This window comes from Pan troglodytes, chromosome 3 (assembly GCF_028858775.2).
Source record: "Pan troglodytes isolate AG18354 chromosome 3, NHGRI_mPanTro3-v2.0_pri, whole genome shotgun sequence".
NCBI classification, from domain to species: Eukaryota; Metazoa; Chordata; class Mammalia; order Primates; family Hominidae; genus Pan; species Pan troglodytes.
This window is the reverse complement of record NC_072401.2, coordinates 179,685,756-179,698,864: the sequence shown is the minus strand read 5'-3', so window position 1 is coordinate 179,698,864 and position 13,109 is coordinate 179,685,756. Positions and strand designations below refer to the sequence as shown.

Here is a 13,109-nt window from a genome sequence, read left to right as displayed (position 1 = left end):
TGAGTAAAATGAAATTCTGGAGGAAAAACCTGAATCTTTACTTGCCTCAATTAACTAAATCAGTAGCCCACACTAAAATTGAATGGATTTAAATTGATTAAATGTGTGCTTCCCTCATGCATTACTGTTCTTTCAGCAAGCCATGCACGATTTCTAATGATAATTGTGTTTATTGTGTACTTAGACTATAGCAGGTGCTCTTCTAAGTGCTTTATGTGGAAAAAGTGAAGTTATGACCTGAGTATTTCTCCCCAAATTCATGTGTTGGAAACTGAATCCCCAGTGTAACAGTGTTGAGAGGTGGGACCTTTAAGAGGTGATGAGGTCACGCAGACTCTGCCCCCGTGAATGATACTGTTTTCACGAGAGCAGGTTAGTTATAAAAGTGAGTTGGGCTCCTCTTGCCCTCTCTCCTGTGTTCTCTGGCATGTGGTACCTTTCACGAAACACCAGATGGACTAAGACAACTACTTAATCATCACAACAAACTTATTGAGGAACCCTATTTTTACCAGCATTTATAAAATGAGAAAACTCAAACACAGAGGGATATGCAACCGCCGAAATTCACACGGTAAGTGGCGCAGATTTGATTTGGCCTCAAGGTCTATACAGTAAATTATCACTTAAGAAGTAGATAGATTCCTGCAAACTGTGACTTTAAACAGCAAAAGGACTATAATGAAACCAATTTTCCCTTAGGCTAGTTGAAACAAACTAGAGCTAAATTCTTATGGCCTATTTCCGGTCACAAAAGCATCACCAAACTTCTGAATAATGACCCTAAACACTTCTAATATAAAACATTGTATCATGAGTGGCATGAGGTCAGACATAACGAAGTTCATGCACCTTTATGTCTTTCCACAGTGTTAGACTTTTAGTGATGCTATTTCAATCTCGAAACTCCTAAGCTACAAGGAACTCCCAAGGGGGCGGTTCTCCATCGTACTTCCCCTTCCGTCTGTAGTCGGGCGGTTCTCCATCGTGCTATCCCTTCCCTCTGCAGTCGGAGCCACAGGCACACAGGCTGAAGCCACTCCACAAGTCAGTCAACATAGCAAACCATACGTAGTAGTGTACTTAATATAAAAATGTTATAGATTAAACATTTCACAGCAAAGTAACATTTAACATTGAGAGAAAAGGGATAAGAAAAAGGGTTATCAGTGCAGGGAGAGACGTGGACAAAATGGATGGCCTGTGCTAGTCTGGATGGTCCATCAGTCAAAAGTCTTTGATGTGGGCACAGCCTTCAGCAGCAGATGCTGGGTGCTTATCACAAATGACAGTGAGACATTGTCTGTTAAGATGGAGGTTCAAGCTGCTGAAGTCCTGCTCTTTTTGTGGCCACAGAGCCCTCTGGTGAGGACTGATAGTGGAGGAGTATGCCTGGTGATGTCCTTATCTGATTGGATGCAGTCTTTATCAACGTGGTGACCCATCTTTTCCCTGTCGGTATGATGCGTTTTGAAATGTAAGATGGTGTCATCTTCTAAGTTGGAGTTACTTATGTCTAGGGTGCTCTAAACAATCCACCTCATGATTTTAGTAATCACAATGCAAACAATATTTGAGGAAGGGGTTACAAAAGTAAAAAATTACAAGTGGCCTTGGTAATTAATTTTCTCTTGGCAGCTTGTTTACAAACTTCGTTTTACAAAGGCTAGCAATGCAGGTTTTCAGTTTATAGTTGGCAAAGAAGATGACTGCAACGAAGATAACAAAGTTCTATAAATGTTCTCAAAGATTTTAGACCAATTCTGGAATCCGGTTTTTTAATATATTTATTAGATTTCAAGCTAACCATGAGCTGTTACAAAAAGTGTGGCTAAAGGTCTTTTTGATCGTTTGCAAGAAGGTACATCTTCAGTGTAAGCCATCTAAGTATTTTTCAAATGTGATTTTATGTGTTTAATATTGCTATTCTATGTGTTACCGTCTCAGTAGTGCATTTTAATTGTGCTAATTCTATATGGAATTTATCATGAGCCTGTTCAAGTTTCTTTGAGTTTTCTTGTTTGTCTTTGTCTGTGTGGTATCTTCCCAAGGTGCTTCTTCTTATGTTGGAGTGCCACAATGATGAACAAAAATCTCTACTTTTTGTTTCTTCCATATAGTGGTAAGTTTTGAAGTGTTTGTGAGGGTGATGTTTATGACATACATCAGTTTGACACATTCTAATTGCAAGTGTATGTTGTGGTGCTTTCGACTTGTGTGGCTATAATCAGGTTATAATTTTTCTCTGAGCACACTATCCAAGTGAAGTTTCCTAAGACTAGAGCCATTATGGGTATTTTTGTAATGCTGATAGGTAAGTAATCTAGTTTAGGTAGTATGTCCTGAAAGATATAGTATATAGTGTTTGACTGTTGGAATATTAATTATCTTTATATAAAATAACCATCAATAAATAGTGGCTTTTCTAAGGAAGTTAGTTGGAAATTATGTCTTTCATTTGTCTGTGGATTTGTCATTGTGCCAATATGCCAATAGTGAGTCTTCTCCTCTTAATTCACAAAAGTTGAATATACATTGCCCTGAATCGTCACATCCTAATGGTTTGGATGTATCCAGTTGAAATATAGCTGCTTTGTCCCAATTTTCTATGAATGATTTTCCTGATTGTATTGTGTTTCTTATATTGTTCCAAGTCTGTTACTAAAGTACTTATCCTAGTCCACTGTGTTTGCCCTAGTTTTTCACCATAAGGTTTCTTAATGTAAATATGTTGACTTTTAGATGCCTACCTTGTGATCAATATTGTAATTGAATTCCTTTTGATATTCTATAAGAACATGGGTATGACTTATCATTGATTTATTTCATTAAGTGCCTGTGAAATTGATGACAGTATAGATGTGGTAGTTGACATGTAGGAATTAAGTTTATGTTTCAAATTAAATACGTCTGTTTTAACTTCCTGAATTTCTGCTTTTTGTGTTTCTGCAGTGACTAAGTTTGAAATCCAATTGTTGCGAATATTTATAGCAGATTTCTAAATGATATTTTTCTAGTGGTGGTAAGTTTGGTAAAATGAGCTGTATGTTATATCCTTGTCCCTCAAATTGTAGACATCGTGGTTAGATATTTGTGACTTTAAATTGTTAGTTTTCAGCCAGGCACGGTGGCTCACGCCTGTAATCCCAGCACTTTGGGAGGCCAAGGCAGCTGGATCACCTGAGGTCAGAAGTTCAAGACCAGCCTGGCTAACATGGTGAAACCCTGTCTCTACTAAAAATACAAAATTAGCTGTGCATGGTGGTGTGCATCTGTAATCCCAGCTACTTGGGAGGCTGAGGCAGGAGAATCGCATGAACCAAAGAGGAGGAGGTTGCAGTGAGATGAGATCACACCATTGCACTCCAGCCTGGGCAACAAAGTGAGACTCTGTCTCCAAAAAAAAAAAAAAAAAAGTTTAGTTTTTGAAAAATATTTTGACTCTCCTAGGTGCTGATTTGTAAATTAATCTTAAGGGTTAATTAGCATGGGTTCAAATACATTTGATTTTAGTAATTTAGGTGGAGGTTTTATTGTCCCCTTGGTCCACTGTGGTTTCTAGTGGTGTGTCTTTTAGCGACACATGTCATTCCAGCATCCTGTCTCAATTATGCATGGTTCAGTGTCCCAAGGTTTAACATAGCTTTTCCAAAAGAGCTGACTTTAGATATAAATTTACATAAATGGGAGTCTAGTCTGGTTATATTTTTGTAAATAGGGTGTTGGGCCGACCATGTAACCATATTCTATGATTCGTGGAATGGCTGGATAATAGAGAAAAAGGAATTTGACATACCTGCATCTATTTTTGTGACTTTTCCCACATTTATTTTGGTTCCTACTGTTTCTCACCAGTCAATTAATTGAAACTGTATGTTGTCTCTATCTACATCTTCAAAATTTCAGTGGGCACAATAGAAAAATAACTTGATCTCATACATATTTGGTTTTATAGGTAAATTTGTCTAATATGATCATGTTTCTTGGATCATCTTGTGTAAAGAATGTGCTAATAATCTCTGTTGTTTTGTATGTGGGTGTAAATGGTCCAAGTACTAGTGGTGAGTTAGATAACAGCAGATTGTAGGTATCTGGTCTGTGACTACCTGTAAATATTAATTATCCCATTTTATTTGTTGTCCTTTATCAAAAATACTTATCTCCAGTGGTATCCAGGACCATAATGGGTTTCTGGAAGATGCTGACATCCAGCAATCAGTAGATTTAGCAGGGATTTTGTGTAATTGTGACTCTTCTCTTTTTCCTGTAGTCCAATATGTATTTTGTGTCTGTTGGCCAGAATGCACTATTGAGGGATAGTCTTGTAAATTAGTCTAGTACTCACTTTGTAAGGTACAATATTTGCATCATATTTTTCCTTTTCTTTTATGACCATTAAAGTCAGTTGATTAAGATGAGACTGAGGGTTGCTCTTATGGAGTCTGTCCTTTTGATTTAAATGAAAACATACCAGGTTAAGAGTTTGTTGGAATATACTCATTTGGTCTAAGGTTTTTCATCCTCTTTTTATAGTTCATTAAGTCTCTCTAGATTTCCTGCCATGGGATTATAGGTAGGTGGAAATTGCACTGTATTATATCTCACTAATCTGTCAATGCTTTTGTAGCCCTTGATGCAAAATGATTTCGCTGATCACTTTCAATTACTTTAGGTGTTTTGTAGTGAGCCACCCAATTTTCTAAGGCTGAGATGGTGTATTTGTCAGATGGATGTCTACCTACTATTGCTATGACAATCCATGTACATATACATTCACAATTGTTACTGCATATTTTTATTGGTAGTGGTGCTTTAATGGTCCTATAAATTCTGTCGGCAAAAGGCATTGGGTTTGTATGTATCTTTTTGTTTAGTATTTCTATATTCATCTAGGTAGTTTTACATTGCTCACAATTAGCTATAGGCTTTTTAACTTGGTGCCGTATCACCTTTTGATTTCTGTCTGATAGCCACCCGTACAGTGAGTATATGCCCAATTGTTCTTTTTGCTTACGTAATTATAGGAGTATTTGATTACAAGCTGCTTCTGGTATCTTTTTAAAGTCATCTCCCTGTTTTATTAAAGCTACTGGGGGTACTTCTAGTATCTCCCATTCATTGTCTGATTTTCTCCTGAATTGTAGAGATGGTAATGAATGTCTCCATGAGTTGTCTGAATTTCCCTGTAGTTTTAATTTGGGTATGTTTTGTTCGTCAGTGGTTATGTTCCTTGTTAGTGCATCTACCTATTATATTTTGTCATCTCTGAATAATCTTTTTGGTGTGCTGATACATGTTTCACAAATATCTTAATTCTGTTTGATAATTCAGATATTTTCTCCCAGTAATATTTGTACCATATGTCTTCACTATTAATTTTGAAATTATTTCGTTTCCATTTATATGACCATAGGGCTATGCCACTTGCAACTATCCATGAATCTAGAAAATGTAAATTTTCTTTTGATTTTCTAATACTGAGTGTCTGATATGGAACAACTGCAATCAACTCTGTATGCTGTGCAGAGAGTGATTTGCCTGATGTCTTCGGGATTTTTTGGTCCTTGGGTCTGAGTGCTGCTGCTGTCTGTTGGGTCTGGCCTTGGGTCATGGCAGCTGATCCATCTATAAACAAGGTATTATTCTAGACATTAGACCAGACTGGGCCCATCTACCTGGATTGGCATGGATTGTTCTTGTCCTCAGAATAAATTCCGGCGAGTCTATTTCAGTCTTGTGAATGTCCTTGGTGAGGAGGCCTGGTTGACCCTTAAAGCCTGGATGTACCATTACCATGTGAGCAGCTTTGGATCAATTTGGATACCTGTCAGTTCTTCAGAACTCAATTTTATCCAGTGAAGACAAGGCTTATGGCATCTTATTGTAATGCTGTTGCCAGTCAGAAGCTCAGTATTTTCGAGGCTTCCTGTGTAAGCCACATGTGTTTGTCAAATGGGATGTATTTGTTATTAGAGTATGGAAATTTTATTGTCCAAAATTCGACAAGTAGGATGGATTTAGTATCTGGTTTTTCTGTCCATATTGACCATGTTCCATATTTATCACTCATTAGAATTTGCAGCCTAATTTGTGAATCTGGAGATGGATAATGCACTATCTGGGACATAGTGATGTACCTTTGAGTATTTCAAGTGCTAGTTTTTGTTCTTGTCCAAATGTGAAGTCTTGGAATTCTCTAGTTATGTTATCTATTGGTTTCAGGATGATGTTTAAGTAAGGCATATGTTGTCTCCAATATCCGGATAAACCTGTTAGTCTTTGTCCTTCCTGTTTTTTGATGCTTTAAGGGCTTTTCTTTTATCTATCACTGTGGTCGGGATTTTTCTCCCTTCTCGTGAACATTGTACTCATGAAAATTTACAGCTGGTGTCTGGGCCTGTGGTTTTATCTATATTAATAGTTCATCCCAGTGATCTTAAGTGTGTTATTAAGGGAGGTTTTTAAAAAAGTTTTTCGTGGTTCTTGTTTATCATTATAATGTCATCTATGTATGATACTATTTGAGATGTATATTTGGACTGGTCTATGTGTGATAATAAAATGGAAGAGCTGGCCAGGTGTGGTGGCTCATGCCTGTAATCCCAGCTCTTTGGGAGGCCAAGGCAGGTGGATCACGAGAGCAAGAGATCGAGAGCATCCTGGCTAACACAGTGAAACACTGTCTCTACTAAAAATACAAAAAATTAGCCAGGCACAAGCCTGTAGTCCCAACTACTTGGGAGGCTGAGGCGTGAGAATCGCTTGAACCCAGGAGGCGGAGGTTGCAGTGAGCCGCGATCATGCCACTGCACTCCAGCCGGGGTGACAGAGCGAGACTCCCTCTCAAAAAAAAAAAAAAAAAAAAAAAGAAGAGCTATTCCTGAACTATTTAGACATCCCTGATGTAAACTTTTAAATTGATATCGTTTGTCTCCTCAAGTAAAGGTGGTATATTCTTTTTTTTTTTTTTTTTTGAGACGGAGTCTCGCTCTGTCGCCCAGGCTGGAGTGCAGTGGCGCAATCTCGGCTCACTGCAAGCTCCGCCTCCCGGGTTCACGCCATTCTCCTGCCTCAGCCTCCCGAGTAGCTGGGACTACAGGCGCCCACCACCACGCCCGGCTAATTTTTTGTATTTTTAGTAGAGACGAGGTTTCACCGTGTTAGCCAGGATGGTCTCGATCTCCTGACCTCGTGATCCGCCCGCCTCGGCCTCCCAAAGTGCTGGGATTACAGGCGTGAGCCACCGCGCCCGGCCAAAGGTGGTATATTCTTGGCTTGGTCTATTGGTATGCAAAGAAAATGTCCAACAGATTTATAATTACATAGTATTTGCCGTTATAGATCGTGATCTTATTGATGACTTCTGCATCTGGTAATACTTGGCATTTTAGGTGAGACTTTATTTAGATTTCTATAGTCAGTCATTAATTGATAGCTCCCATTTGGTTTTAGAACAGGCCATACTAAACTATTAAAGTTATTTGAAATTCCAATTTTAATATCTTCCTTGAGAAATTGTAGATTTTTGCTGTTATTTCTTTATGTCCTCCCTTTAATGATTAATGTTCAGTAGGGTATAGGCAGTGTTATGGGTTTCATTTTAATTTCTGCTAGATTAGAGAATTTTAGTTCCTTTGAGTTTTTTAATAGGCCACCACCGATTTCAAGGTATAGGTTCAGAGTTGTAGAGAAGTATAAAAGCAGAGATTGGGAAACCTTGAATTAATTTTCCTCCAAGTCCTTCTATATGGACATTTGTGTCAGAATGTCAGGAATTATATCTAAGAAGGCTTACTTGTGATATGGTTTCTAAAAGAAATGTGTATACCTATTTGTCAATTTGTATAGCTAATTGCACATATGGTTTGTTATCCCTGGATTTGATTGTAATAGCTTGTACTCAAGGGGGTTCCAGTTTTTTGATAAAAATTTTCTTGTAAAATTTCTTTATTGTTTCTGAAGTTGTGGGTTTGGTCCTGGACCTCAAGAATGTCTTTGCCCATATATTTTAGTATCTAGCCGGTGGCCTTGGACAGCCTTATTGCCAGTTTGGTCCTTTTGTCCTTGGTTGCTAATTATTTTGCTTAGATTGACAATTGTTTTGTCTGGGTTGCTGACTCATCTGCCTTGATTTATTTTGCCAAGATGGCTTACGTCCATTTTGAGTGAACTCTGGGACTTGTTTGAAAAATATATGTATATATATATATATATATATATACATGTTTGAAAATATATATATTTGTTTGAAAATATATGTATATACTATATATACACGTATATATATGTGTGTGTATCTATGTACGTGTATATATATTTTTTTTGCAAACAAGTCCCAGAGTTGTTTGTATATATACATGTATATATACATGTATATATGTATACATATGTGTATATATGTATACATATGTGTATATATGTATACATATATGTATATATGTATACATATATGTATATATGTATACACGTATACGTACACGTGCGCGCACGCGTGTCTACACGTATACACGTATACGTACACGTGCGCGCACGCGTGTCTACACGTATACACGTATACGTACACGTGCGCGCACGCGTGTCTACACGTATACACGTATACGTACACGTGCGCGCACGCGTGTCTACACGTATACACGTATACGTACACGTGCGCGCACGCGTGTCTACACGTATACACGTATACGTACACGTGCGCGCACGCGTGTCTACACGTACACGTACACTGTGTCTACACGTGTGTCTACACGTACACGTACACTGTGTCTACACGTGTGTCTACACGTACACGTACACTGTGTCTGCACGTGTGTCTACACGTACACGTACACTGTGTCTGCACGTGTGTCTACACGTACACGTACACTGTGTCTACACGTGTGTCTACACGTACACGTACACTGTGTCTACACGTGTGTCTACACGTACACGTACACTGTGTCTACACGTGTGTCTACACGTATACACGTACACGTGTACACGTGTGTCTACACGTATACACGTATACGTACACGTGTACACATGTGTCTAACGTATACACGTATACGTACACGTGTACACACATGTGTCTATGCGTACACGTGTACACACATGTGTCTATGCGTACACGTGTACACACATGTGTCTATGCGTACACGTGTACACACATGTGTCTATGCGTACACGTGTACACACATGTGTCTATGCGTACACGTGTACACACATGTGTCTATGCGTACACGTGTACACACATGTGTCTATGCGTACACGTGTACACACATGTGTCTATACGTATACACGTATACGTATGTGTCTATACGTATGTGTCTACGTATACACGTATATGTATACATATATGTATACATATATGTGTGTGTATGTGTGTGTATATGTGTATATATATGCGTATATATATATATATACACGCATATATATATAAAATGGTGACTTCCTGAATTTATCTTTTGGTGTTTATATCAGGATTGTCATAAATATTACCTTATGGGTTCCTAACTCTGCAGAAAGTTTAAAAGTTTCTACTATAATATATCTTGCAGGGTTATGTGTGCTTGAGAGAGCATTCATGTAGGGGACCTTCAGGTTTGGTGGTGTTCCTAATAGAAGTGCTCTTTTAATTTCATTTGTAGCTGGAATTTCAAGTGGAGTCGCATATTGGTTATATCTATCGTATACCATCCCTAGGATAGCTGATTTTTTTTTTGTATTCTTTTGTGCCTGTGTTAGATCATTCCACTTGAATCTGTATCCTAATTTTGTTGGGTCTAAATATAAGTGGGCAGATTTCCAGGCTAATTGATTTAATCCCAGAGGGATAGGATGCTTCTTGGGTAGTTTGTTTTTAGTTCTAATAGGCGATAATTTAGTAATGTGTTTTCTGCCAATGTAGGGATCTGATGCATTTTTGTGCCTGATAGTTCTGTGATGTTTGCTCCATAATCCCATAGATGGAGGAGCCAGTCTACATCTGTGGTCTGTCTTTAGCAAAAATCTGTTCTTATTTTTTTGTAATTCTGCTCTGGCATATTCTGCTTCCTCACTGATGTCCTGAGGTCTGCCATTTCCATGATTATAATCTATAACTGTTTTCTAGTTACTATAGGTCTTGACACATATACCTCCACTGCAGGGTCATCATAATCTAGTAAATTCTCTGAAATGGGACCCAGGTCCCCATTTGGTCCCAAGGGTCCTCCCTTAAAGTTACATCTGAAAGGAATTTTCCTTAAAATCTTATGAGCTATCTATTTGCCTTTCTTGGGATCCCCGTGTATCTATTAGATACTTTGCATTACAAGTACGGAAATTTCTTCTCTAGGGACTCTGGTAATTAAGGGCTTAATATTTTGGGGGTCCCTCAAGTATGACAGTATATCCTCGTGGCATTCATCATACATGAAGCCTTTTTTGACTTCCAGCTCTGTTGGGTGCCTCAACACTAAGTACTGTATTTGGACAGTGAGCCCTCTATGGCCATTCTTTCCTAGGGCCGACACATTATGCAATATTAGTGGCTACGCTGTTTAGTTTCTTAATATATAAATATTTCAGTTTCTCACCTTAACCAACCGTATGAGTGGAGGTTATGCGATAATTCACTTTCCTTTCTTTCAGCCAAATGACAAGTTTGTTTTGACAACCACCATCTCATTGTTGAGACCCTGCTCAGTATGAGCCTTTCTGGCTCCACCAGCTTCTAGCTTGGCACCAACCAAGACCTTGTCAGCCTTCAGTCTACATGGCATGGGTACAGAAATCCTATCACCTAAGATTTCCCTAAGGAGCCGGGCTTTCAAGGTGAAGCAAGATTATGTACCTTTTTAGAGAGAGTGGCAGGTTGTTTTGCAAAACAGCTTGGTTTCTAATTTAAGTCTTAGTAGAGGCTTTTGCCTTAGGAATTTTCTTAATTTAGCTTTTATAGTCATGTGATTATAAATGCCAATTGATTTTAGTTTTGAAAATGTGTCTGTGGAGCAAAAGCACTGACTATGCCAATTATTGTGAGTGACAGAAGGTCAGAGATAACTAGGCCTATGCATGTTTTTGTCTTTCCACAATGGTCAGGCTTTATTAATGCTATTTAAATCATGAAAGCTACAAGTTCCATGGAGTTACCAAGGGAGCAATTCTCCTTAATCCGTCCTGTTCACTCAGTAGTCACAGCCACAGGCTCAAGCCACTCCACAAGTGGGTCAACATTGCAAATCATAAATAAATAGTATACTTAATCAATTTGTAAATGTCATAGACTAAACATATCACAACAAACAAAGTAACATTTAACATCAAGTAAAAGGGGACAGAAAAAGAGTTAATTTAACCAGTCCAGGGAGAGACGTGGACAAAAAGAGTATCCTGTCCTGGGTCTGGGTCATCCATCTGTCCATCAAGAGTCTGTGATGTAGGCAGAGCCTTCAGCAGCAGATACTAGGTGCTTATCACAAGTGACAGCAATATGGTGTCTGTTAACACAGTGGTTTTGAATTGGTGACGTCCTGCTCTTTTTAAGGTCACAGAGTCCTTTGGTGAGGACTGTTAGTGGAAGAGTATACCGGGTTGTGTCCTTATCTGGCTGGATGTAGTCTTTATTGATTAGGTGAACCATCTTGTCCCTGTTGACATGATGCCTGTAGAAATGTAAGATGGAGTCTTTTTTGAAGATGTATTATAGTTACTTATCTCAAAGGTGCTCTATACAATAGGTTATTGGAAACTGCAACTAAAAGCAAAACAACTATAAGAAACCAATTTTTCTTTAGGCTAATTGACATAAACCAGAGTTAAATTTCCAGGGCATATTTGTGGTCACAAAAATATCACCAAATATCTAAATAATGACCTAAAATAGTTGTCATAATAAACATTAAAATAAATGTGAGCTATACGTACATTTAAGAAAGATAAAACATGTAAAGTAAGTATTTACCTGCTTACTCCAGTTCAGGGTCACAGGTGGCTAGAGCCCTTAAGGAACCAGACGGGACCCACACTGCCAGGACACCAAAGCATGGCAGGGTGGCTCACACACACCCTAACTCACACGGGGATCATGGAGACTTGCTAGTTCACTAACGGACACAGCTTTGGGACATGGGAGGAACTCACAGTCCCCAGAGAAAACCCACACAGATGCAGGGAGAACATGCAGACTCCAGACAGACAGCAGCTCCTGGAGAGTGATGTTTTTCTCTCATCGACATGACAGCAAAATGAGAACCTGCTGCATAACCAGAGTCTGTGCTTCTAGCCACTACACCCCTGCTGCCACCATGTTTATTTATTTATTATGTTATAGCATAAAATGCTTGAAAATTAAAGCCTATTCTTAGCCCTCTTTATCTCTCTTGAAAGGTCATTTAAAAACAAGTGCCAAATGTTTTATTTTTCTTTTTTATTGACATGACATATCTTATTAAAAACCAGGCACAATTAATGGCTAATTTAATATATAAACTGGCTCTTTTACTAAATCTACAATTTGCTTGGTTGGTTGGTTGGTTTTTTCTTCTGCTCTGTTTTTTGACAGCTTTATTGAGGTATATGTTACATCCAAAAAACGTCATTTATTTTAAATGAACAATTTGAGAAGTGTTGAGGTGTTGTATGTGTTCATATAACAATGACCACAATGAAGATATAGAATTTTACCAGTATCTTGAGTATTTCCCTCAAGCCCCTTTCCCAGAACCCTAGCTGTAATCAATCTGTTTTGATGTCACTTGCTTTTTCCAGAATGTCATCTAAATAAAATCATGTGTAGTATGTGTTATCTGAATTCTTTCACTTAGCATGATGTTTTGCAGTTGATCCAGATTGTTACATGTGTCAGTTGTTTGCTTCTTTTAATTGTGTGTGAAGTCCCTATTATGCTTATATCAACATTTTGTTAGGTATTCATCTGTTGATGGACATTTGGATTCTTTCCAATTTCTGGCTACTATGAATAATGCTATTAGCAACTTTTTTATACAGGGCTTTTTATAGATATGTATTTTCATTACTCTTGAGTAAATCTCTAAAACTGGACTTGTTAGGTCATAAGGAATTTTAGCTTTAATTTTACAGGTGACTGCTAATCTGTTTTCCAAAATGACTGTACAATTTTGCATTCCCGC

At 38.2% G+C, this 13,109-nt stretch overlaps 1 long non-coding RNA gene across 1 annotated transcript in view; it reads left to right on the top strand.

Annotated features, from left to right (window-relative positions):
* The first annotated feature begins 344 nt into the window (after window positions 1–344).
* LOC107974493 (uncharacterized) overlaps window positions 345–13,109 on the top strand; it is a 228,033-nt gene continuing 215,268 nt past the window's right edge. The window contains exon 1 of the long non-coding RNA XR_001717309.2: window positions 345–574. This is a non-coding gene — a long non-coding RNA (uncharacterized LOC107974493). The remainder of the gene's footprint in view (window positions 575–13,109) is intronic.